We start from the raw sequence: 26,006 nt of genomic DNA, 5'->3' as shown, positions 1-26,006 counted from the left end.
ATATATATATATATATATATAATAAATTATTAATTGAATTATAATATGTTTTAGAGAAAATAGCTGGTTTTATACGAAAAATCAATTCTGTTAAATATTTACAATTAAAAGCAAGCATCCACGGCACAAAGATGCACCAGTGGCTCTCTTGATGGGGCCTCTGATGAAGTAGTGTCCAAGCAGTCATAGCTTTGAACTGCTAAACCCAGTAAAAGAATATGAGTCCGACTGGTAGATATGTACGATTTGAAGGGTAAAATGTACGCCTTTACCCTTGTTTAAATGTTGCTTTCTTTTTTTTTACAATTACTCTATTCCATTTGGTTTTATTTAATCCATTCTTTAATCTTCCAAATTTTGCTGCGGTAAAATTAAGTGTCCTTGAGGTTCAACTTCTGGATTGCTTCTTAATCTAAAACACACATCTTTAATAAAGACTGGTGCTCAACAACTTCCCTGAACTTACGTCGTCCTCCATGGGTTCATGTGCATTCAGAAGTCATGCTATTCCTCAGCAAAGGTGCCTTATTTAATGCTCATAGAGATCTGTGCATGTAGAAAACGCACGTACTGCTTGTAATGCTCCCAAGAGAAGTTCCTATCTGCAGCATTTCTGAAGAACATTGTTACTTTTCATGTTCTAAAAGCTAACAGGATTGAAGCCACTCTTCAACACTTTAATAGATGTAATCCCTGCCCAATCTACTGGAAAACAATTACTACTAAGAGAGTCTACACATATTAGCCAGGATTTTGTAGCTGGAACAAATACTGAAATATATCAGCATTCACCTTCAGCTTTAAGGCATTTATTTAATATTTGTTAAGTACCTGCATTTAAAATTTCCAAGTACCTGTATATGGTTTACGAAATTGGCATCTGTTTCCTAACAGTATTAATTTATCTCAGCATAAATGAATCTCTGTTTTTCAAGGATCAATCATTCTGGCATGTTTTGCTATAGATCTTCTTTCTGCATTTTTGTCTAATTGGGCCTTTCTCTAGTCAAAATACCCTTCACTGGCACCTGGGGAAAGAAAGCAAGAAAAGACTAATTTCAACTGCACTGATTTCAGGAACTCTCTCATTGTTACTACTGAGAAGAATAGCTGATTTTAATAATTAATAAATACTAATTTATTCAGCAATCTATACCTATCCAGTTATACATTTACTTTTGAATTTATATCCCAGCCTGAACCTGACAGTTTTTTTTTATTAAATTATTGGTACATTCTAGGTGCACAATACAGTTACACTCATCACTGGGACCTTGTACCTTTACATGACTTATCTTGGCTCTTATTTATCCCCATTCCCCAGCCCTCCCTCCACCATTCCCCATTTACAAAGACATTGTTTCCATGTTTTTCCTTTTCACAAATACTTTCTTTACCCTTTTTCCCTTTCCTCTACCCCTCCCACTTCCTCTACTCTTTTAGACCTTTTCTTCCTATTACACAATATCAATTACACATTTTGATCTTTATTTACACTTAGTTTTTCACACCAGAGAAACTATTTGGTATTTATACATGTGTGTCTTGTTAATTTCACTTAAGAGTATGGTCTCAATGTGCACCCACTTAGCTATAAATGTCTCTAGTTTCTCATACTTTATGGTTGAGTAGTACTCCATTTTATTAAAAAAAAAAAAAACAACTCAGGTCTTCTTTATCCAGTCTCCAGTTGAGGGGCAATTGGGCTGTTTCCAAGCATTAGCTATTACAAACTGTGCTGCTATAAACATGGTTGAGCATGTATCTCTATGGTATGATACTTTTCATTCTTTTGGGAAGATACCCAGCAGAGGAAATGCTGGGTCAAATGGGACTTTTAATCCTAGTTGTTTGAGGTATCTCCATATTGATTTCCACAATTGTTGCACCAGTGTGCACTACAACCAACAATGAAGCAGGTCATGAAATGTTCCTGACTTATCACAACCATATTTAATTGTGTCTAGTATAGCTTTGGTGGCATGTGTGTGTGTGTGTGTGTGTGTGTGTGTGTGTACTCTCCTATGTGGGTGGGTACAAAGAAGTATGAATGTATGTATACATTTTATATGTATATAAACTTTCCTTTGTTGATAATAGTAATTAGCTAGAATAACATATTTCCCAAAAGAGCAAAATGTAAGCTTTATATTTTCCCTACAGGCACCCCTTGGGCCTCGATGGCTTTGAAACTCCTTGGTTTGGCATTTGATGCATTTTAATGAGAAAATTTTGTATCAGTATTTGTTGTCTGGTAATTCACTTGCAATCTAGAACTGTGTCAACTATCTCATGACTTGCTACCCTTTCTGGCCAAAACAACTTGTTTAATATTCATTGCTTCTGGTACTATTTGTGCCTTCCAGAGCCAATTAACTAGAAGTACCTGTAGTACATGAATTATAACAGATTACCATGAAATTCTGAAACAGACTTCTCAAGTATTTAGATATAAGTTCAAATGCAGATCAGAAAAATTCTTTGAGTTAATTTAAAGTAATTCTTACTGTGTGAAGATGTAAAAAGCATCTAATAGCTTTTGCTTTCAAATGATTTCTTCAGCAAATATACAGCAGAAAGGAAGGATCTAGCATCCCAAAAACTTCCTATCTGAAGTAGATTAAATTTGATTTGCAGTAAAAACTCTGTTCATGCCAAATAAGGATGGCTGTTTTTACTTAAAATTTTGTTTTAAATTTTAAAAACATGATTGCAAAATAACTTCTTGAGGGATTTAATTTCTTTGATGCCAACATGCTTTACTTAACAATGACAATAACTTTTTTTTTCCAGCACAGGGGATTGAACCCAGTGCCTTTGCAGTGAGTTACATCCCAGCCCTTTTTAATTTTTGTTTGTCATTTTAATTTTTCAGATGGGCTCTCACTAAGCCATTAACTTGTCTAGTGTGAGCTTGAACTTGAGATCCTCCTGTCTCAGCTTCCCAGAGTGCTGGAATTTGTTCTATAATTTTGTTTAGCTTTTTACTAAAATATCTAGAAACAGCTCACTGAATTTCCATAAACTGAATGTTCCCATTACCAGCTCCCAGATCAAGAAACAGAACAAAACTAGCATCACAAATGCCTTTTCCTAACCTTTTAGTAAACTGTGTCAATGTGGTCTCTATAGAAAGATTGTTTCCAAAGCCGGTGCAGAGTGAAGATCGGCATGGCCGGTTCTGCAGCACCTCTGGTGGCATGCTGGGCCCTTTCTAAAGTAGAATGTGTCCCTTCCCTGGGTGTGGGAGGGGTGCTGCTCTCTCATCACTGGGAGGAGGGTATGTTACCTGGAAGGGATAGTGTGTGGGATGACAAGAAAGAACACTGGACTTTATTGGCTGAAACTCTCTTTTTTTTTGAGATTCAAATTTTCCTCATCGGGGCAGCTTTGACCTTTGACAATTTAGTTAACCTTCCTACTCCTCCTGTTCCTTTTCCTACAGGCGGGTGGGATGATTGACTATAAGATCGCTGAGGTTTGTTCCAATGCTAAAATGTATGATTCATTAAGAAATGATGTGAGGGCAGGGACAAGGGGAAAAAATGAGAACCAAGACCTGTCATGTAAAGGTGCAAGATCCCGATGATGAATGTAACTGTACTTACTGTGTACCTAAAAAGTATCAATAAACTCAATGAGGGGAAAAAAAAAAAAAAGAAACGATGTGTGGTTGCGGAGGGGAGGGAGGCCATGTCACAAGGTCTGGGCCCCGTACAAATGGAGATCTTCCACCCTTTGCTGTTCCTAGTTTTGCTTCTGAATCATGTGCTTGTCATTAAAAGTAATTACCTGATCATCCCTGCTAAGAGACTAAAATCAGTTTTGGTGTTGAATAAAGAATCTCCAAGGCCATAAGTGAAAGGCTCTTTTGTGGGACAGAGTGTGGTATTAGGGATTTAACCACTGAGCTACATTCCTAGCTCTAGTTTACTGTATTTTTCATTTCGAGACAGGGTCTCAATAACTTGCTAAATTGCCCAGGGCTACCTCAAATTTGCAATCTTCCTACCTTAGCCGCTCAGAGTGTTGGGTTTACAGGTGTGGGCTTTTTAGTCCCTTATACAATGTAGAATAAAAGGCTAGGGCTCCCTAGACTGGGTCCCACTCCTCCTCCTCCTCATCCTCCTGTGGAACCCCAAGTACCACATGAGTGAGAATTTCATCACCCACACACATGAGGCATGAAATGCTCAGGAAATGTTACACTCACAAATGAGAAGAGAAAGATAAGGAAGAGGTTAATATTGCCGCAAAGCTATTTTCTGTTATATGAAACAACGCTCTGGGACAGTACAACAGCAAAAGCCATACGTCAGTTTCTATTTCTAACTTCAGAACTTCTGACAATTGGCTCGTCCAACTCCACATCAGGAATCTGCCAGCAGCAACGACTGGTCACAACTCTCTGTCTCGCTGAGGTGTGATTAACACCAGGCACTGAACTCCTTTCCACTTCCAGCAAGAATATGGAAATTGTTACGGAAGCAGAATGAGAAATGTCCCACTTGATATCCCTTCTGTAGTTCCTTTACTCTGTAATATCTTCCCTCTACTTTTCTTTCTCTGCTTTATGGACTTTTTCTATGTGACATTGCGTCGAGGAGTCTGGAATTGTTCTGCTGCGATAATTTGCATTTGGTGAATAAAACCAAATTATTGCCTGTCAGCTACAAATCCATTCCTTTACTACAGCTCAGTGAGTAGGAAGCATTGAAGAACTTGAACAATTTTATCTGGAATACAAAAAACTAAGAAGTCCTCTGGCCCCTCTTCTACCCTCATAAATATACCTCGAGAAGGCCGACAGATTAAGAGCGCTCCTGCTTCCACTCTCTTTTTAACATCTACCCGTCCATGAAAAAACATTTCTTCACACTTGTTCTCTGAACTCCCATCAGGTTCTATCGCAGGAAAACTGAAACTCAAGTATTAGTGATCAGCATACAGTATTATGTGCATAACCTTCAGAGATACAGAACTTTTCCTCTCCACTCACCCAACCCATCGATTTTTTAAAAAGTGTTTGCATCCAGACATTGTACATCAAACTCAAAGTGGTTACTTTCCCCAGTCCCATCCAGTTCGCAGGAGATAGGGAAGGATGTGATAAAACACAAGAAAGGCATATTCTAGCTGCTTGCTGTTTTGAAAAGGAAAACATCCTTTCAGGCAGTAATCAATTTCATCGTGGTGGGAATTTCTGAAAAATGCATTAAGAAGTTCACACCCATGGTAATGGTCATTGCACATATGTTGGAATACCTCCTAGACTAGAAGACTTTTTCCAGACACGCAGGAGGGATCTCGGTGCGACAGGGAACCTGCTCTGGGCCTTAACAAAAGTGTAAAAGGAAAACATTTTAAGGTTCACTTTCAGCTGGATTTTGTTTCTCAGCTGAGTTACCTAGGTTACACAAAATTCTAGTAATTATGGAGTAACAATAATAAGAAAGGTTTCCCCTTTGGTTTTTTTCGCCCGGGAGCTTTAATTAATTCGTGGAGGTATTGGTTAAGCAATAACGTTCTTTTTTTTTTTTCCATTAAGTTTATTGGTACATTGAAAGGAAACAATACGGCGCTTCCTAAGCGTCCTTATGTGTGGGCAATTCTGTCCTACCTCTGATACTGAAATCACTGAAAGGAATAAAGATCGTGTTTTTTAATTTTTGAAAACAAAATGTGTCTCTGTTTACTCCATTCCATTTTGTTGCAAAAGCACTTTTGAATTTGTTCACAAATTATGCCTTGGGGGAAGTGGGTAGCTGAAATCACTAGATTTAAAAAGTGCTCTTGACCATGTTCTTCTCTATCCTTTTGAGCTCTAAATTTATGTGCGGCTTCTGCTGTGGTCAGGAATGAAATCTGAATGCAGAAACTGACACAGTTTATATCTTAGAGGACATGCTGATGTACGCTGGGGCCGTGGAGTATCCACAGACACATGTCATCTGCTTCCTCGGTCTCAAAGGCATAACTTTCTTTTTGGACATAGTTTGTCTTCTATAAATCTAAGTTATCCTACAAATGAAAAAATAAGTGAAAATGAAGCGTTTCCTAGTCCTTTTGTTTCACATTACATCTTGCATATTAGTTCAGATGTAACTTTAAACATTATTATTCTTTTATTGGCTCGATATTCCAGTTTTGCTTTTCAGGCATCTTACACAGCAACTCAGCTCCCTCCTGTCCCCCACTCCACACAGCTTCTGGAGTGAGGAACACTGTGCCCCTTGGACTCCCTTCCTTACTCCCCGTCCTTCTGCAAGGGCTGAAAGTTACAGTCCTTTGCGGGGGCAAATAATATTTTCTGTCATTTCTCTGTATGGAACATAAAGAGGGAAAGAAAGGTATGCTCTCTCACTCTTCATTTCATGTATTTAAAGATATATAGATATATATGTATATATGAAAATATGCACATATAGATATCTGATGTCATTTACAAGAGAAGTGGTTTGGAAAAATTACTAATTTAAAAATCTAAAGAACTGGATTTTGCTTCCACATTTGCCATTTACCAAGAAGGAAACAGAAAAATATAAAGCTTTTCTAAGCCTCAGTTTTCTCCTCTGGAAAATGGGAACGATACCTGCCTTACCTAACTCACATTTTTATACCAAGAATGAAATAGGTAGTCCTGCATCAAAATAATTCTAAGTTAACATCAACAGAGGCTACAATGAATGGTGCTCGGCCCAGTGAACACTCCAGTAGTCCTGTCTCAACCACGGTTTCACTCTCCATGCTTTTAGTTATATACAGTCGACCACAGTCCAAAAATATGCAATGGAAAATTCCAGAAATAACGTGATGAGATTCTGCAGTCTATCACTCCACCCTGCTTGCCTGAGACATGAATCTTGTTCCTGTCCAGTGTATCCATGCTATATATGCTATCTACCCGTTATTTACTGGTGAGCCCTCTTGGCTATCAGATCGACTGTCACACTATTGTCACGCCTGCCTCAGGAAACTCTCATGTAGCAGCCAACACTACATCATCACCATGCCTACGTCATTCACGTCACTTCTTATCACATAAGCATCATGTCATCTCACATCATAAGAAGAAAGATAGGCACACTACACTCAGGCATTTTGAGACAGAAGAAAATGACATCCACACAACTTGTATTACAACGTATTGCTATAAGTGTTTTATTTGCTTTCACTGATGACTCTCTTACTGTGGCTAAATTAGATTTTATCTCAGATATATATGTAAAGGAGAAAAACAGTATGAAAAGTCTTAGCAAAATATATCCTGAGTGCTTAATTTTTTCAAAAATTATTGCAGTAAAAGACACATTGCCAGTAAGGTCCCTCAGTGCACTCCTCCTCACTTCTACCACACTTAGTCCAGTGTTCTTGCCACTTTCTGAAGTAGTTCTGAATGTCCTCTCTAGCAAGTGACTTTAGGGAGTGTGATAAAAAATACGGTGAATGTTGTTGCTGACTGTCATCCCATGGAAAAGCAAGGCTCGTAAAAATACTACAGTGTGTCCTCAACCACTTTGTTCACCCAATCTGGCACTGTGAGACCTGTGGATCTTCCCCAGAGTGAAAATGACTGTGAAAGGTAAACATTTTGAACTGATTCAGGAAGTGAAGGCAGCCAGGGCGGCACAACTAGAGACACTCATAGAGAAGGACTTCCAGAATGGCTTCAGAAAGTGACAAGAACAACGGGATATGTGTGTTTGAAGTGGTTTTCCTTGCAGGGGGTGGGTATATTTCGAAGAGGACTAATGGCAATATGGCTTTTACTATAATAATTTTTTAAAAACTTAAACATTCATCACAGTCTTCTATCGCACCTATAGGATATTTGTGGTTTCAGGTGTACACTGGATGTCTTCCAATATATCCCCTGCAGATAAGGGGGAATACTACGGACAGGTGTCGATTAAAATATTATCATTAGAATGGAAAACAAATTTATTTACCCATTTAAACCCAGGCATCATTACCTGCATTCTTTAAGTAATAATAATAATAAGCAGCCTGGATATATTTGGCTAGAAAATACCTGAGCTGTTTGAAATGTCCTATAATGTGTGGCTTGCAGTTGTATGAGCTGTGCTAAACCTTGAACATGGTTTCTCTCCTCTGAAATGTTGAAATTTGATCGCCAATGCGATGTGTTTACAAGATTACTTGGGATTAATGCATTTCTTTCAAAGCTGAATTGGCAACTTTGAGAGAGTTCTTATAAAATAAGCCCTGTGTATTTTCTCATTCTTGCAGGAACCTGCTTTCTTTTCTGCTTTTTGGCACAAGTTGAAGTAGCATGAGGCCTTTACCAGAAGCTGAGCGGATGCTGGCTCCATGCTCTTGGATTTCCCAACCTCAAGAACCAAGAGGCAAAACAACCTCTATTCTTTACAAATACCAGTGTCAGGTGTTCTGTTATAGCAATGGAAAGCAGACTAAGATAGGATGACAAGAGTTTTATGGAGTTGTGGATCACCACAGACTGAGGCAGAAACACTCACAGACAAAGAAGTAAACACTGCTAGAGGGCTCTTGGGAAGAAAGAAAAGTTCCCTTCCTGCATTAGCACCAAAGCAATCATTGCCCGGGTCTCTCTTAAACCAGACAGAGGACAGCCAGTCTATGCTATTCCAGGCAGTTCTTGGGGTTGACTTGGCCTCTAGCTGAATAGAAATGTCCAATACAACAAAATCGCAACCAGCCCTAAGAAACATTGAGAAGTAACCAATGTTTGCTGTTGAGAACCGTGTTATTCTATGGGGCCACCATAAAGTACTTCAACAGCAAAAGTGTATTTTCTCACAATTTTGGAGAATAAAAGACTAAAAGCAGTGTTGCCAGTTTTGATTTTTTTTTTTTTTTTTGAGGCCTCCCTGTTTGGTTACAGAAGCTGCCTTCTTGCTGTGTCCCCACATGATCTTTCCCCTATAAATGAGGCCCCTGAGTCTCTTTTTAGGTTCAAATTTCCCCTTCTTATAAGGACACCAGTCAAACTGGATCAGGGCCCATCCTAGTGGCATTATTTTTACTTAATTGACTCTTTAAAGCCTCTGTCTCTAAATGTAGTAACATTCTGCAGTAATGAAGGTTAGGACTTCACATAAATATCTAAGGGGAAGCCTTGGTTTAGCTGCTCCCAGAGTCTTCTCTCTTTTCTCTATTTTGTTACTTCTTTTACCAGTCTCTTCCTTCCTATCTGGGTCCACGTAGCTCAACATGTTTGCTTTTCTTCCTGAATGTATAGTTCATGTTACTTCTGAATTCTTCTACAGAAATGGTCGATCAAGCACAAATGTGCAAGTGTTTTGAAATCTGTGCTGTGACCCCCCTACAATGTTACATTACTACAACTTCTGTGAGCCTAGGACCAGGAACGTCAAGGAGTAGGGAGATGCATCTTGTCCTTTAGATCAAGGTAAGACCATACACATTTGCAAACTAGTTGTACTAGTCAGCATTCTCCAAAGACAACTCCAGTAGGATCTGCACACAGGGAAAATTATATTTTAAGGAACTGCCTTATGTGATTACAGAGATTCGTAAATCCAAAATCTTAATGATAGGCCAGAAATCTAGAGACCCTAGAAGAAAGGATGTTGTAGTTTGTGTTTGGAAGCAGTCTAGAGACATAACTCTTTCTTCTAAGGGAAACTCAGCATAAGCCTCCAACTGATTGAACAAGTTCTACCCTCATTATGGAAAGTAATTTGCTTTAAGGCTACTTATTTAAACGTTAATTTTATCTAAATACCTTTGTAGTGACATTTTGATTGATATTTGACTAAATATCTCAGTATAGTGGCTTGACTAAATTGACAGATAAAATTAACGATCCCATAAGCAACATATGATATAGATAACAATACAGGAAACTGACTTTGGAAAGAGCAACACTACCTTGTAGCCTTCATTATATTTGGCCTCAGGCCAGGACAGGGATTTAGCTCAGTGGTTCCACCACTTATCTTGCAAGTGCAAGGTCCAGAGTTCAACTGCCGGTACCAAAAACAAACAATATATTTGGTCTCCACCCCCTCAACCTTGGAAAAGAACTGCAAGTGTATATAGCTGAGCTACTCTCAATTAAAATTCTCAATTGGGATTTTATGAACACGTTTGCACTTGGTCTACCTCTTCAGTAAACTAATGGTAAGTTTTCTGGACAGCATGGATTATTTTTTTTCAATTTCTGCATAAAACTACACTTAGAAATGTTACTACATAACTTGAAATGGAAATAAATGTAGAAGATATATTATACTTCAAAAAATACATACTTTGTGTTATGGTTTGTATCTAGATGTCCCTCCAAAGCCTCATGTGCTCATAGGTGGTGCTTTTCAGAAATGACTGGATCTAGGGAGGGTAAATGCTGCTCAAAGGTCTGTCACTGGGATTAAGGGTGCGCAATACTGGATTAGTTCACTAACTGGTTTATCATAGTTCTGAGGGTGGGTAATGGAAAGCCCACCATAGGTGTGGGTGGTATCACCCAAAAAGTTTGCAGTTTGGATGGGATAAAAAGGAAAGGGAGGCTTGCTGCTGCTGCTTGCACTTCATTTTTTTCCTCCCTACCCTGCCATGGACAGCTTCTTCTCTGTGATTCCCCTCTGCAATGCCACCCAGTCTTGGAACCAACAGACTATGAACTGAAACCTCTACAAACTGTAAGCTAAAATAAACCTTTCCTTCTTTAACTTGTGGTTGTTGGGTATTTTGTCTTAACAACAAGGAGGGTAACTAAGACACTTTGCATCCCCTAACATGCCTGAATCCAAATGTCTAAGATAAATGCTGAAATCCTTTTGTATCCTGAGAACCTGGTGCACATTAAATGCTAAATAAATACATCCGAAAACATGAACGAAATGAAGGCATAAAATATTCAAATAAGGTTCCATCAAAATTATTTAATACAAAATTTGTCAGTCCAATAAGATCTTCAGTTAGGGTAGATATCTCTAAAATGGTTCCTTGACCTATATCAAGATTTGGAGCAAAAAGTGACAAAGGAATTATCCACTTGCTATTTTCTGCATCAGTCTAATGAAACCAATATCAAAACAAAGTACTAGAATCTTAAACCATCATGTCAGTATTCCTGATGCTTGTGTAATTAGCTTTAGAGAAATGTTAACAAAATATTGCTTACTCTGAAAAATGGAGGCAGTAATTATTCTCCTTGAACTCATTGTATGCTTGTGGGGAAAAAAACAAAACCGAGGATATGGAACAAAAATGAACAGGTTTCTGCTCCTTAACAAACCTGGGTGCATTTGGGGGAGGCAGAGAAATAAGATTCAGCCTCTACTAGGAGCACCCAACAGACAAGGAGAAATACGAGGAGGGCTTTAATAAACAGGACCTCAGAAAGGAGAGACAAATCAACCTGAGGAGGCTTCACAAAATACAGTACATAGCATTTGAGCCTAATCTTTAAGTCTAAATACAAGTTTCTCTAAGCAGAATATGTGTTCATGGAAGTTAGTTGTATGGGCCACATTCCCCTGGGAGCCAGCAAGATCTGTTCAGGGGGCCTACATGTGAGGCCCATAGAGACTATTTCATATTTGCCTTTTTACTGAGTAAGTTCAGTGTACGCTTCATGGAAAAAAGTGCTGAAGTGCTTGAGTTGTGCTCTTTTCCAGGAGTGCCACCTTTAATCATTGACAAACTAGTTGCTTAAATGTGTCACATACCATTCTGTGAACCCTCAATTCAGTTCTGTGACATGTCAAGGCAAAGAACAGATGGTACTGGTTACCAACACAAAATTATAGATTTTAAGTGAAAATCAGAATTTCCCGAAGTTTGCCACTCACCTTTAAGAAACTCCCACTTGTTGAGTTTTGGTGTAATATTAAAGAAAAAGAATGCCTACGCATTTATTTGAAAAGGTTATCAAAATGCTCAATCACTTTCCAATTACGTATTTGTTAAATGTTTAATTTTTTTATCTCTTTCAACTAAAACACATCACCATGGACTAAATACAAAGGCAGAAATGAAAATCTATCTTCTATTTTTAAAATTGTCAAAAATAAAAAGAAATTTCACTCTTCTAATTTTTTAAAAAATAGTTATTTTTCAGAAAAATGTTACTTAGAACATATAATGGGTTTATTTTTATTAAGAAATTAAATACTTTTGTTGTTGTTGTTGTTACTGGAGATTGAGTCCAGGGAGTGGGCTTGCTAGGCAAGTGTACCATCACTGAGCTATATCTCCAGCCCAGCAAACTAAATATTTTTTTAAAACTCTTCCTTTTAACATCTAAGACCAAAGGCTCTTTAGAATCATTCAATACCTTTTAAGAGTTTAAAGAGATTCTGAAACCAAAATGTCTGAGAACTGCTTGTTTCATTGAGAAACTAGCACGTATAAAGGAGAAGTTCACACAAGGGAAATGTAGTGAGTTCCTTAAGTGGAAATAGAGAAAGGCTTCTTGGAGAAAGTAGCTAGAGGTGCTGCATGTCCTGATAGGCAGTTTCAATTTTATCTTTACTGATACCTCTCTAGCTTTCATGACTATAACCCATGGTCACAAATACATTTTACATCATGAAACAACACAGAAATACATGGACATTTGTACAGTCAAATGCAAGTAGGACAGTTTCACAGAGTAATACCTTAAAATGTGCTCTTTTCTTTCTGCTGTCTTTAAAAAGACCAATGCAATTCACAAATTTGAACTTACTCCTCACGAATTGTTTACAACCTGCAATTTGTAAACAAATCTGCTCTATGTAACGTAGAATGTTTGACTCAGAAGACACATGATCACGTTTGTGTGTTTAGAATCCGGATGTGGGGTGAAGGGTGGAAAGTTTAGGAGATTTTTTTTAATTCTTCAGAGAAATTATGGTAAGAATGTGACTAGAAGCGGAGGAGTGAGAGGAGGGGCTGCATTTGAGAAAGTAAGAACCATCAAGATTTGAAGATGAGCTGAATAAAGGGCATTTAGAAGAAAAATGATACATTCGTAGCAATCTGAAGCAGTGCAATGTGGGAGAATTGTATCATTAATGAAGGTAAGGCATGCAGGAGAACAACAGGCTTGCTGGGCATAGAGGAGAAGGTGAAAATAAACCCAGTAATTTGCCGTGAGTTTGTGATGGTCTGAATTTCAGAGGCCTGCAAGTTACTCCAGAGGGGAAGAAGAAATTTGATTCTACCACACTGAACAGAATTTAAGTCTGAAAATACAGGAAATAGTTAACCTGAGGTCACTGCCATTTTAGGAATGCTTCCTTTCAGTCTTGTATTAACATTACTAGGTGTATTCTTCTTAAGAACAAATAATATACTGTTTATCTATCAGTTGTGTATATTTTCTGCAAAATAGCTAAATGCTAGCAGAAACAACATCACTAAAAACAATAAAATAATAAGAACAACAAACACAAATTCCTATTTTAAATTTTAAAATAGATTCATTACGGCTATTATATTGTTTCCTCAGCACGACTCAATCATATGAGATAAAGACAGCACACATGGTCCTTGTCAGAATGTACCATAGTACTGGGAGATGCTGCACACTGTTAAGAAAATCCTTTTCTTGACAACAAAGTCTCAGCATGTAGAAGGATAAAAATATGTTATGAGCCAATTATATGGGAGGGTTACAGTCTCTTTTTGAGATATATGGAGGAAGAATACAATTGCACTTATGATAGAAAGGAGAAATGCTCGAGTCATATGCACTTAAAATTTGGTGTACAAAATACAATTCAATTAGCTTCTTTCAAAAATACTTATTATTACTAAACCATGTGTTTAATGGTAACAAAATGGGTACAAGGCATCCTACTTGAAAGATATCATAGATCTTTATTGTTCAAAAAATGTGGCACATAGTTCTATCCAAATTATACTGACGAAATTCAAGAGCCAAATTTGTTATACAGCATTGCAAATATCACACACAACATAAATAACCAATTTAGCAATCAGGTATATATCAGAAGTTGCCTTTTATGCCATATGGACTTGTAAACAAAGAATTATACACATTTTATTCTGGTACCAACCCATACAACACACTACTATTTAATTAAATACTGAGACTAAACATTTTAAGTTGCATGCTAATTTCCTTGTATTATATATTTTAAAACACCCTGTTATATAAAAGCAAACACTATAGGCTATAGAGGAGAAACTCAGATAAATAATGGTATAAATGCTATGAGAAATAACATGAGTCAACTTCACAGAGAAATTTGATTGTTTATTGTAATCATCACAAATCTCAAAAATAGATTCATATAGTGCTAAACACATGCTACATGTCTGGGATCAGATATCACATAAACAACTTGCTGTTGCTGCAAAAATGTTATTCCCTAATAACCTGCTTGGTCAGATCACTGACCAAAGACTGCTCCACAACCCGACTTGTCAGCACAGTGTTTATGCTTCAGCTTCCCTGACCAGAGGAGTCTGAGCACATCATTGAAATGCAACACCGCGTCTCAGCGGATGTAGCACTTGAGGGCTCACAAGTATTCTAAACACAGGGTCTGGACAAAGCCGCTTGTGGCTCATCCTTTGGGGAACACAAGGTACCTCGATTGCACAATAGCAGTTAGCAGATCAGAGCAGAGATTAAGGAGACCTTCCAGAGCACTCTTTGACCTGAACATAATATTTAATCATAGCTGAGAGTGAAGCAGAAATTTAAATTATAAGTCTAACTTCCTGTTTTGTAATTTTTAATGATCAGTTCACCCTGGTGGAACCCAGGTTATACACTTATTGTGTCTATTCAGGTGTGTTCTGTTTTATCCAACAGATATTTTTTAGAAATTGAGAAAGGGGTGAATCACATTTTTATATCAATACCTATTTGCTATCAATACTTATTCCACTGATAGGCATCATCATTTTGGACTACACTCCTCTGTAACTTCAGATTTCTCTTATTTACCATCACTAGCCTCTGTCAAACAAAAACTGTCTATAGTTCAATATTAAAATGGGCCACAGAACCAAATTACTTGGAAGGATTTAGTAGATTAGTCCCTTAAAAAAGTGAAAAGGTTTATACTATTCTCATATTCTTCTTATGGTTGTGGTGCTGACAGATATATGTCTCAAGTTCAGCTCATTTCATTCAAAATTCAAATCACTTTGCTAAGTCTTAGTTGAAAAATGCTAACGGTTTAAAAAAATATATACATACTATGTTATAAAAGTATGAAATGTGCCATATAAAAAGTAAATAAGTGGTTTAAATGTACAGTGGAACCTATTCCTTTGATAGATACAAGGTACCAAACTTGCAAGAAGAGAAATAAATAGAACAGACTTCTATATACATTAAATAAATTGAATCAATAATAGCCTTCAAAAGCAAAGCACAAGGCCTATATGGTTTTAGTGATGGATTCTGATATTAAAGGAAGAAATTATACCAGCTCTCTACAATCTCTCCCAGAAGACAGAAGCAAAAGGAATACCTCTTAACTGGTTCTGTGAGGTCAGCATTACTTTAAAATCAAAACCAATTGAAAGGCATTGCAAAAAATAGGAACTAATGACTAAATATCACTCATTAACATAGATGCAAAAAATCCTCAACAAAATATTAACAAATCATCATCCAATAACACATAAAAACAACTATACACCACAGTATGCAGGATTTATTCCAGGTATGCAAGGCCACCTCAGCATTTGAAAACAAACTAATGTCATCCTTCATCTCAAAAGTTAAAAAGGAGACAAAGCATTGTATGACATATCAACAGATGCAGAAAAAGCACCTAACAAAATCCAGCGTCTATTCATGATAAAAACTCAAAAACTAGGAATAGAGAAGTTTCTTCAACTCAATAATGAATATCTACCAAAAAAGTCTATGCCTAATATTAGACTTAATGGTGAAAAACTAAATGTTTTCCCCTAAGGTGATAAATAAGGCAATAATGTTGCCTCTTACAACTATTCAATAATCTCGTACTAGAAATCCTAGCTAATAAAAGACAAAAAAAAAGGGAAATAAAAGGTATATTATCCAAAAGAAATAAATAAAACTGTCTTTGCAGAAGACATTACTGTCTATTTAGAAAATCTTTAAAAACTGACAAAAACATAAATCTCCAGAAATTAAGAAGTCATTAAAGCAAGGATATAAGACAGGAGGTTAACACCTAAAAGTTCATTGCCTGCCTGTATACAAATAATTAATACATTGAATTCGAAATTTAAATCATGACATCATTTATATTAGCACCAAAACAAAAAAATAAATATTTAGGTATACATCTAAAAAAATGCGTGCAGATGTATATGAGACAAATCAAACTGATGAAATAAATCAAAGACCTAAATAGATGGAGAGTCTATGTTCATAGGTAGGAGAGTTCAGAACCACCACAGTTCTGAAGGACTTTAAGTCTTACTGTGAAGCTATAGTAAATACAAGAGTTTAGAACTGATTAAGGAACAGACAGAAGCAGACGAATGGAACAAAATATATAACCCAGAAATGGACCACACAAGTATAGTTAACTGATATTTGACAAAGAAACAAAAAAAAAATTCAGTGGAGAAAGGTTAGTCTTTTCAACAAATGTGCTGAAAGAAACATATATCCATATGCCAAGAGAGAGAGAGAGAGAGAGAGAGAGAGAGCGAAAGCTGGATTTATACATTGACCTTTACACTTTTCACAAAAATTAGCAAATGTGCTGAAAGGGATATACATTCATATGCCAAAAAAGTAAGATACCTTTGTACACCAATCTTATACTTTTCTCAGAAATTAACTCCAAGTGGATCATAGACTCAGACATAATACACAACACTATAAGTAAATTTTATAAAATAGCCAAGGAGAAAATCCAGGTAAACTTGGGTTTAGTGATGTTTTCAGACACAACACGAAAAAGAATCATAATCCATGAAAGAATTAAATGTCCCAATTTAAAAATGGGGTAAAGATCTGAAAATTATCTCATAAAGAAGATAATAGAGGTGGAAAATATGTATGTGAATAGAACTCAATATTATAAGCTATTAGAGAATTATAAATTAAAACAAAACTGGGATACAACTACATGCCTGTTTGAATGGCTAAAATCTAAAAAACCTGACACCATCGAAGGCTAGGATATAAAGCTATAGGAACTCAATTCCATTGCTGGTGGGAATGAAAAATGGTACAGTCATTTCTGAAGACAGTTGGGCAGTTTCTGACAAAACTAAACATAGACTTACCGCACAATCCAGCAATTACACTCCTTTCATGCAAAAAACAAAAACAAACAAACAAAAAATAACCCTAAGACCTAACCTTAGAATAAACAGTGACATCAACTCGTGAGGTATCTCTTGTTCCTCTACATCTCTGCCTGATGAAAGAAGAGCCACAGATGGGGAGGAATAAGAGAATAAATTATCCTGCACAGGTACTTCCTCTTCATCACGAAGATGGACGCCAAGGGGAACACCTTCTCACTTAGAAGAGGGACCTGGAAGGTTCAACGCTTTGGTACACAAACCCTGCAGAGCTAAGGTTTATAGTCATGATCCTGAACCATCCTAGGTTGCCAGAGAACCTGCGGAAAGCACTGGGTGAGTGCATACAATTCCCCAAGGAAAAGGTCCATCAGTTTTTGATGTTCTTTAACTAGTTATATGACTCTAAAAGGTTCAAAGACAACAGGTTTAATGGCGCACAGTTTAGGGTTAGCAAAGGATGCCCTCAAAACTCAACAGGTGATTCTGATTCCTTCAGCTGGACTGGCCATCACTGTAGGGCAAAAAGTCCCTTAGATAAACCAGAGGTCTCCACCTGCAGATCAGAAGAGGCAAATGCCGACATCCCAGACCTCTCAGCAATGGCTAACCCCACATACCATCTTCATAAAGGGAGAGGAGGCATTGTCACATATTATTTTCCAGGGGGAAAAAGTGGAAGAAAATATATTCCATTCTATTTGCAGTTAGTATTACGTTCAGGTGCTCAAGCCAATAAAAACTGTATTTCATCACAACAAAGTTGAATGAATGCAAGAACGGATGGACACCAGGCCAACAGCAGAGTCCACATCCCCAAACCCTTGCTCAGCTCTCTATGTCATGTTATCTTTTTGGTTTACATCTTCACATTTCTTGGAATCTGTAACCGACATTTAAATTCACTCTTATGCACTCTGCACTTTGAGGTAAAGTTGGTTGAGAGCAAAAACAACTTCAAAAGTTTTTGCAATCCTCACTCCCTTTTGGACCCTAAGCACCCAAAAGATATTCTGTCGTCCCCTAAACTCTGGAAGATCTTCCCAAAAAATAAACTGAAATGACAGTTCTGCTTACTTCTATTTTTATTATAATTCCTGATTTCCAACTTTTCGTGTCTTGTTCTCCTGTGTGTGAGTGTGTGCGCGCGCGCGCGCGCGTGTGTGTGTGTGTGTGTGTTTTGCCTTTTCACCTTGCAAAAGAAGTTTTTTCAACAGCAAAGCCAACTAAACAACAATATAAAATTTAACAACTGTTTATAATAAGACTGTTTGGAATTAAAGAACAATTTTCTCTTTAAGGATGGGCCAAATTCCTCACACACACAAAACATCAAGTATGTTTCCTAAAATATTTCTACGAGCTTATCTCAGAGTGGAACTAATCAATAACCCCTTCCACATTATTTTATTTCCAGTTTCAAAACCAGTCTTCAAATCAACCTGGTTAACTTGATTACATTTTTTAGTCGTCTCTCTTATCTTTAAAACAGTATTGCCACACTTTTACAATAGAACCTCACTAAATGACTAAACAATTACAGAATTGTAGAAGAATGATTCTTAAGTGAACAAGCACATTAAAAACTCCTTGTTCAGGCCAGATTGCTATATATTCTGAATTCAGTGTGACCTTGCTTCCCTTAGAGACCCTTTGGAATTTGGCTCTTATTTCAGTCTTTCCTCTGCCAAGCATATAGAATGAATTAGGTGAAGCTCTGTTGCAGACACGCCCCACCCACAATGCTTTCCAAAGTGTGTTTTAAGCCCACAGTTCATCTTATATATTAAAATGGATCTGTTTAAAAACCAAGCCTCAATTTCCTTGGTCTTCTGCTCTCCTTATTTTACCCCTTTTTTTCAACTTTATTTCCCAATGAGAAAATAAAATGGGAAGAAACACAAACAGGAACATTAAACAGTCTAATTGTACTTGTAGTCACCAGTATTAGGTATTCACACAGTGAGGAGGCCTCTTTCTGTCCCATCACTGTTGCAGATCAAGCAGGAGGCACTGGGAGCTTTCTGTAATTTCATTCTGGTCCTCAGAGTCCATCAAAGCCCCTAGAGGTAGGAAGTAAAACCTGCTGTTCTACAGAGCCAAGGTAACGGCAGAGACCTGACTTCTTGAATGGACTGACAAAGTTTCTCCCCTCTCAGTTCCCTCCCTTGTTCCTCTTTCATCATCTCTATTTCTATTCCAGATGCTTAGGGTTCTTCTGCTGTTCTGATGCTTGACTGTTAAGAAGAACTCATTCCATGAATTTACTGTAAGCTCTGGGTTACGGAAAGGAAAGAATATGGGATTTGCAGGCAAGACCCCCCGAGGAATCACGTCTCAGCTCCACAGTTCCTTCACTTCAAAGAGATTTCAGACAGCTACTGAGCTCATCTGAGATTTGGATTCTGCATTTGTAAAATAGGGAGAAGGAGTCAGCAAGGAGAATGCACATAGGATGAAACCCACAGCATATATCCAGTACATATTCAGCAACTTCTAGGATGATTTCTTCTCCATTCTCACTTCTGAATATACAACTTCCAGAATTTCTTTTTTAAAGAAAATACAAAAAAGGGAGCCACATCTAAGAGAAACAACACTTTTTTTCAAAGGGGAGGAAAGGCCTCACTGCCTAACCTGGAGAGACGTTCAGGGTTATGACCATGCGCTCTCCCTCATGCTGCTGATGACTGGCTGGAGGGCAATGAAAGGATTTAGAAGGGAGAATGAAAATTTCTCCTCTTTTAAATGAAATTCATTCTAACTTCCTATTTTTCAATCACTATCTTCTCAACTACAGACAAACTCCTGTACCTTGGCCACATGGGTTTTATGTTACAAAATGAGTGTCTGTCTTGGGAAAGCAACAGCATGGAAATGGCTGGAAATGTAATCACATTTACCACATTTGTTTTGTCAAATTTCTTGTTTAATAATTCAGAGTTCTGATGCTGAATTTGGATTACCTATCTACGTCCTACATCAGTATGCTTGTGATGGTTTGAGTTCTTAGTGGTCCTTAACATCCTGGAAGGCGAGCATTTATAAAGATTTCACTGAGCTACACATGTTGCCTGCTCACTATTCACCTTCTTTGTACTGATTGGTAGCTACATCTTATCCACATTAGATGATGATATCTCTCCTTGCGCGCAGCAAAGGAGTTTCAACCTTTGCAAGGGCATTCTGTGCTGAGAACATGGTTTTCTCTCACACAAAACCATCTAGGTCAAAATTTTATATGCACATGGATACACACAAATAAATTCCAGTAGTAATAATGTCCTGCAGAATTAATGTCTCTAGAGCTGAGAAATTCTTAAGTCATGATACTGCTTTCCTATGACTTCTTGAAGCACACATTGTTGTCCTTGATTGTCTGAGTCATTTCTCAAATGACTCGAGGTAATGCTTGTTCATGTTTCTCTCTCACTGACTGTACACTCACTGAGACCAGAGGTTGGGGTGAGATTAGCTTTGCATTTGCAGCACTCACCATTCAAGAACCTTTCCTGCATGCCAGGCAATATGCTGGTCTCCGTGGAGTCAGCAGGGAACAGCAGGAATAAAACTCCTGGGCTCCTGGGTCTTACATTCAGGAACAGATAGTTAATAAATAGGTCATCATATCCTGGGATAAGTGAATCAGGAGAAAACAAGAAGATGCCACAACAAAGTAAAACAGGAGAAGTATGATTTCTGACTAGAAGAGAAAGTCAGGAAAACTTCTTTATGTTTCATTTTATGTTGAATCCTGGAGCAGCAAGGTTATAGGCCTTGGAGTGGGAAGGGAGCTTTTCTCAAAGGAATAATGGGAAAGGAGCTGGGTGTCAAGGGTCAAACTAAAGACTTTACGTCATATCATAAATGCATCCATGGCTTCCAACAGGTTTGAAGCAAGAGAATAACAAGATCGATTTATTCTTTCAGAACACCTGGGAACAGCAGGTGAGACGGCCCGAGGGAAAAAGCTGAAATCAGAGGGTGGACAGGGAAAGGGCACTGCTCCCACGAACATAGCTCACACCAGGCTTGTGGCTGTGGACAGAGAAGGCAGTGGGCTCGATGTATATTTTAGCATGGGATCAGTGGGCCCTGGGGCTGGCTTGCAAAGTATGAAACAAGGAAAGGATCTACGTTCTATAAAAGCATAGATAAAGGTGAGTTTTTTCAGATGCAGAAGATGAGAGCAGGAGCAGAGTGGTGGGGATGTGTATGGAACATTGTGAACAAGGATAGAGAGGCGTAAAATAAACAGAATGACCTTCATGTCCTGCCAAGTGAAACAGGCTGAAGTGAAGCAACTAATTTAAAAGTCAGACTGTTAGTAAGTGGTACAACTGAGCCATGATCCCAGACTTTGCTATCATACTTATGGTGGTTATTGGGTTGAGTAATAGTAGCTCTTGCTACATTGCTGATTTTTATCAAGTAACTGGCAATAATTTTAAGCAACGGATGCATTTATCACCCAGCATACCAAGCACATCCTTCCTTTAAAAGTCCATAATGTTTCACTGTATTTCAATTTTGAAATTCAGAATCACTATACTGCCCTTAAACTGCCACACAAATAGTTCTTAGTATTTATTTGCCACTTATGATGTCAAAATTTTTAACTTACAGGAACTGTATTTGAAAAAAGAACCTTGGGTAATGTAGAATTATTTGCAATATCAGGAAATTGTATATTCATAAGATGTATTAAACAAATATACTTAACTTTCTCAGAAATCACTAGTATTTGAAACCCAAACTAGCGAACTGAAACATATCACTGTCAGATAGTATATGGAGGTGACATAGAAGGGAAGAGAGGAGTTGTAGAGGGAAGGTGTGTGTGTGTGTGTGTGTGTGTGTGTGTGTGCGCACACGTGCTGCTATTTAAAGATATGATCTTCTCACCCCCTTTCCTTCTCTGGATCCATCCATCCCCTGACCCTTGGCACTGGCATAAGGCAATATTTTTCCCCATCCAGTTCCTTTCTGGTAAAAAAAAATAATAATAATTCTTTTATCAGTCCTTGCTACAGGAACTAAGAAAGTGGGATAATTCCTATCATTGATGGAAACTATACTGTTATTGTAATAACATCAAGCTTTAAATTAAATAAGTACCTACACTATTTGAATGACACTAGATAGTCAGTGCTTAGCCTCAAAATGCAGTGCTGACAGTGTTCCAATACCGAAGTTCTTTAACAGAAATCTGCCTCCAACTGCAGAAATACAGAAGATTGGGGTCCTTAAACCTCCCTTAAATATAATAAAAGATCCATGTTCAATTTTTCTACTTTCCTGTCCTCTCTCTGAATAAAAACAGAAATCCAGTTTAAGGACTCTGTTCATGAATCTCAGAACCCCAATTCCCAAGGGCAGTCAGTGCAGGCAGCGTGGAGGGAGGGGCACACAGACAAGGAGGCCTTCATATGCTGCTCTCATTGGTAAGGAAATTTAAGCAGGTTCATTGCAATTTAATTTCACCTTCATTTTGTTCTTATATAAAGAGAAAAGCAGATCTATGGGAAAAAAACTTGATTGAAATTAGCTGGATTTATTGTTGGATTTGGTTGTCTTGTTTTTTTCTGGGTTTTTTTGTTTTTTGTTTATTTCCTTTTTCTTTTTCTTTTTTTTTTTTGTTTGGTACCAGGGATTGAACTTGGGACCTTGTGCTTCTGAGGCAGGTGGTGGCACCACTAAGCTAAATCCCCAGCTGGTTGTCTTGTTTTTGAGGAAACATTTCTTGGTATTTAAGGGAGAAAATATGTTTTTCCTTCCCTTCTGGCATCATTTAAGGTATATGTGAGGGTTGAACATTAACTTACAAAAGTTTTTGTTCAGAGTATTCCATCTTTCAGTTTCTCACAGCTTAATGATGTCAGATCTGAAATTAATTTCATATATACAAGGTCAACATTATTATCTCCATTTTTGTGCTTTATCTAATGAAGGAAGCTTAAGATCTCTCTCTCTCTCTCTCTCTCTCTCTCTCTCTCTCTCTCTCTCTCTCTCTCTCTCTCTCATCTCTCTCTCTCTCTCTCTCTCCCTCTCTCCTCTCTCTCTGTCTCTCCTTGACTGGTCTATAACTACTTTTTTTAAAAATCCATAAAATGTTCTCACATTCCTTTCTCCCCTTGTCTAGATTTCACTCCTCATCTCAGTGACTTCCTCCACACTGACAAGTTAATGTTGCCCCTTTCTAGTAGTCAAAAGTTATAGTTCATGACAACCAAAACTCAAGGAAATCAGCACTCATCCTTCAAACTCATTCATGCTACCTTTAAATGGAGCGCCCACAGTTGTGGCGACTCTGAGAACAGCCATAAGGCAGAGAGACTCATCGGCACCCAAAGAGTTAATTAAGAAACAAAGACACCAGGAACATACAGAATTATAACCAACCTGGATTTGCTTATTCAGTTTTAGTCAGAGACCACAACTTCTTTCAAATAACTCCAGTTTATTTTTGAAAAAAAAAATCCTGTTTTCAGACAGGATACAGGGGAGGAGTTAAGGAGTGATGTTTTACACATGCACATCTGGATACAGTCCAATTATTTCCCTTAAACATTCCCCCAGTTGTTTTCATTTTGCTCCATGCTTTGGCATTCATAAATTTGTGAGATTAATTGTGTGTCAGCAGTCTGCAGGTCTGGAGCTGGGCACCACTTTAGCAGCAAGACAGCTCCAAAACAACTCTGTAGAGAAATGCACTCACATTTTTTTAAAAAGGAAAGCAGAGTCACACAGTTCATTTCTGTTTAATTTTGTGGCACTGACACTGTACATAAAGAAAGTAGTATAATCTTTACGTGTGCTCTATGGACAAAATGTGTGTGCCTGTGTCTGAGTGTGTTTTATGTGTGTGTTTTCATGCAAAGAAAAGGATTTACCAAGAGGTAGAAGGGAAGATCCAGGGCTGGACATTTATATTCCTTGTTTTTGTCTGATCATTTTGAGACATGTCAACAGTTTGCATTCTTTCTCCTAGAAACACGCCAACATTTAAAATCATCTTTGCCAAGAAACAATCTTAGAAGTGGTGGAAAAGGATCATTGCTTTAAACTATATTTTGAGACATCTACTAGGCTTTTGAAATTACATAGACAATGAAACTTGATGCTGCTTGCCCTGATATTTAGATCTTGTAGTCTAGCTTATCCACCCAGTGCGGCAAGAGCCATGTTCCCCAGAATCCAGCAAAGTGGGTGCACTTGGTAAGAGCTCAGTAAATGCTGCCTGATGAAAGAAGAAACATTTTTTTTTCATTATTGGTAACCAGACAGCTTATTCTCATTTCATGTTATTTTGCATTATCTCACAACTATGACACAAACCGTAAGATGCTGAGACATTTTCACAAGTAAATACCACACACCAAAGTAAGAAAGCAGGGGAGGAGAAGTTTCTGTGCACAGCTGTGACTGGTGACATCACTACGAGACACAAACTGCAGCTTCTACTGTCACCCTTTATATAGACAAAAAAAAAAAAAAAAAAACCACACACACACACACACACACACACAGCTATTGGAAACATATTGACCACTGGGAAGTAATTAGGGTTTGAATAATGGTATGCTCACCCAGCACAACAAAGAAGAAGAGAAGTCTTATAATCTCCTGTTTTTCTTCAAATGTGCTCTATAATGGGAATTTTATTTAAATCAAACTACAATGTAGCAGCAAAATCCTAGTTATACAAGAAATAATATCGTTATGGCACTGGGTCCACTCAGACTTAGTTTATCTATTAGAATCTTTTCTGTGCAGATACATTTGAAGGCTGATGAGAAAATCATACACTGTACATTAGTCTCAGTTTCTTCTTCTGTAAAATGAGGTAAATAATATCAGGGTGATTGTGAGGACCAAATGAGGAAGACAAAAAAAGATCAAAACAAATAGTAAGCCATAAGACACAAGCAAATACTGGATTGGAAATAGTAACCATCTTTTAATCTACCCATGGTTCTATATTGAGAAGCCAAAGTTCAAAAAAATAGCTTATTCTTTACATAAAGTAATTTACTGATTTTTGAGACTATTTGGAGTTGTGGAAACAAATCCACATAGACTAGACTGATTTCTACCTGAAAAACTTCCCATGCGTTCATGCTAAAGTTAGACATGAGGGGTTCAGTAACAAAAGACAACTCCGCTTCAAAAGCAACACCAGTTTAACTCTTAGGACAAAATATTTGAAACATATTTACAGATACAGTTATGATTTATCTGAGCAAATCAATCTTCATTGACTGAGCTCATTGTCTGCTAATGGTTGGGCTCTACACATAGATTCAAATCCCTGCTACATATCACTCGGATAAAAAGCTATCTAACTTCTCAGCCTTAGTTTATTTGTTCAAAAAAGTGATAAGATCTACTTTGACAAAATTATTGTGATGATTAAAAGATAAGACATAAAAATGTGCTTCTCTCATTGTGGTCACTCAATACTTACTGTCTATACCTAAAAACTTATTGAATCCACAGTCCCAAAACTAAGCTGGGAAAATAGATCTAGAATTAAATAAGACTAGGAAAAAAAATACAAAAATGATCAAACATAGCCCAATTTCAATATGTGTATCTCTATAACTATTTCTATACACATACTTTTCTTAGAAACTTTAAGTTATACAGAAGTGGGAGTTAGGGGCCAGGAATTTAGCTCAATGGCACTGTTCCTGCCTTGCAAGCTCAAGGTCCTGAGTTCGATCCCTATTACAAAAAAAAAAAAAAAAAAAAAAAAA

General features: G+C 37.5%; 1 protein-coding gene and 1 long non-coding RNA gene across 11 annotated transcripts in view; one reads left to right on the top strand and one right to left on the bottom strand.

The window, feature by feature from the left end:
* The window catches only part of Dnm3 (dynamin 3), a 531,047-nt gene that overhangs the window by 202,350 nt on the left and 302,691 nt on the right, over positions 1 to 26,006 (bottom strand). The gene's annotated exons all lie outside the window — the stretch shown is intronic.
* Positions 10,044 to 26,006, top strand: part of LOC104870180 — a 51,097-nt gene continuing 35,134 nt past the window's right edge. For 3 of the 4 annotated variants that reach the window (XR_782464.2, XR_004516628.1, XR_782462.2), the window contains exon 1: positions 10,157 to 10,664. This is a non-coding gene — a long non-coding RNA (uncharacterized LOC104870180). The other variant, XR_782463.2, reaches the window with a different exon arrangement.

This window comes from Fukomys damarensis, unplaced genomic scaffold, assembly GCF_012274545.1.
Source record: "Fukomys damarensis isolate Sample0158 unplaced genomic scaffold, DMR_v1.0_HiC HiC_scaffold_11, whole genome shotgun sequence".
NCBI classification, from domain to species: domain Eukaryota; kingdom Metazoa; phylum Chordata; class Mammalia; order Rodentia; family Bathyergidae; genus Fukomys; species Fukomys damarensis.
Note: the sequence above shows the minus strand (reverse complement) of the source record. Positions and strands in the feature narration are given on the sequence as shown.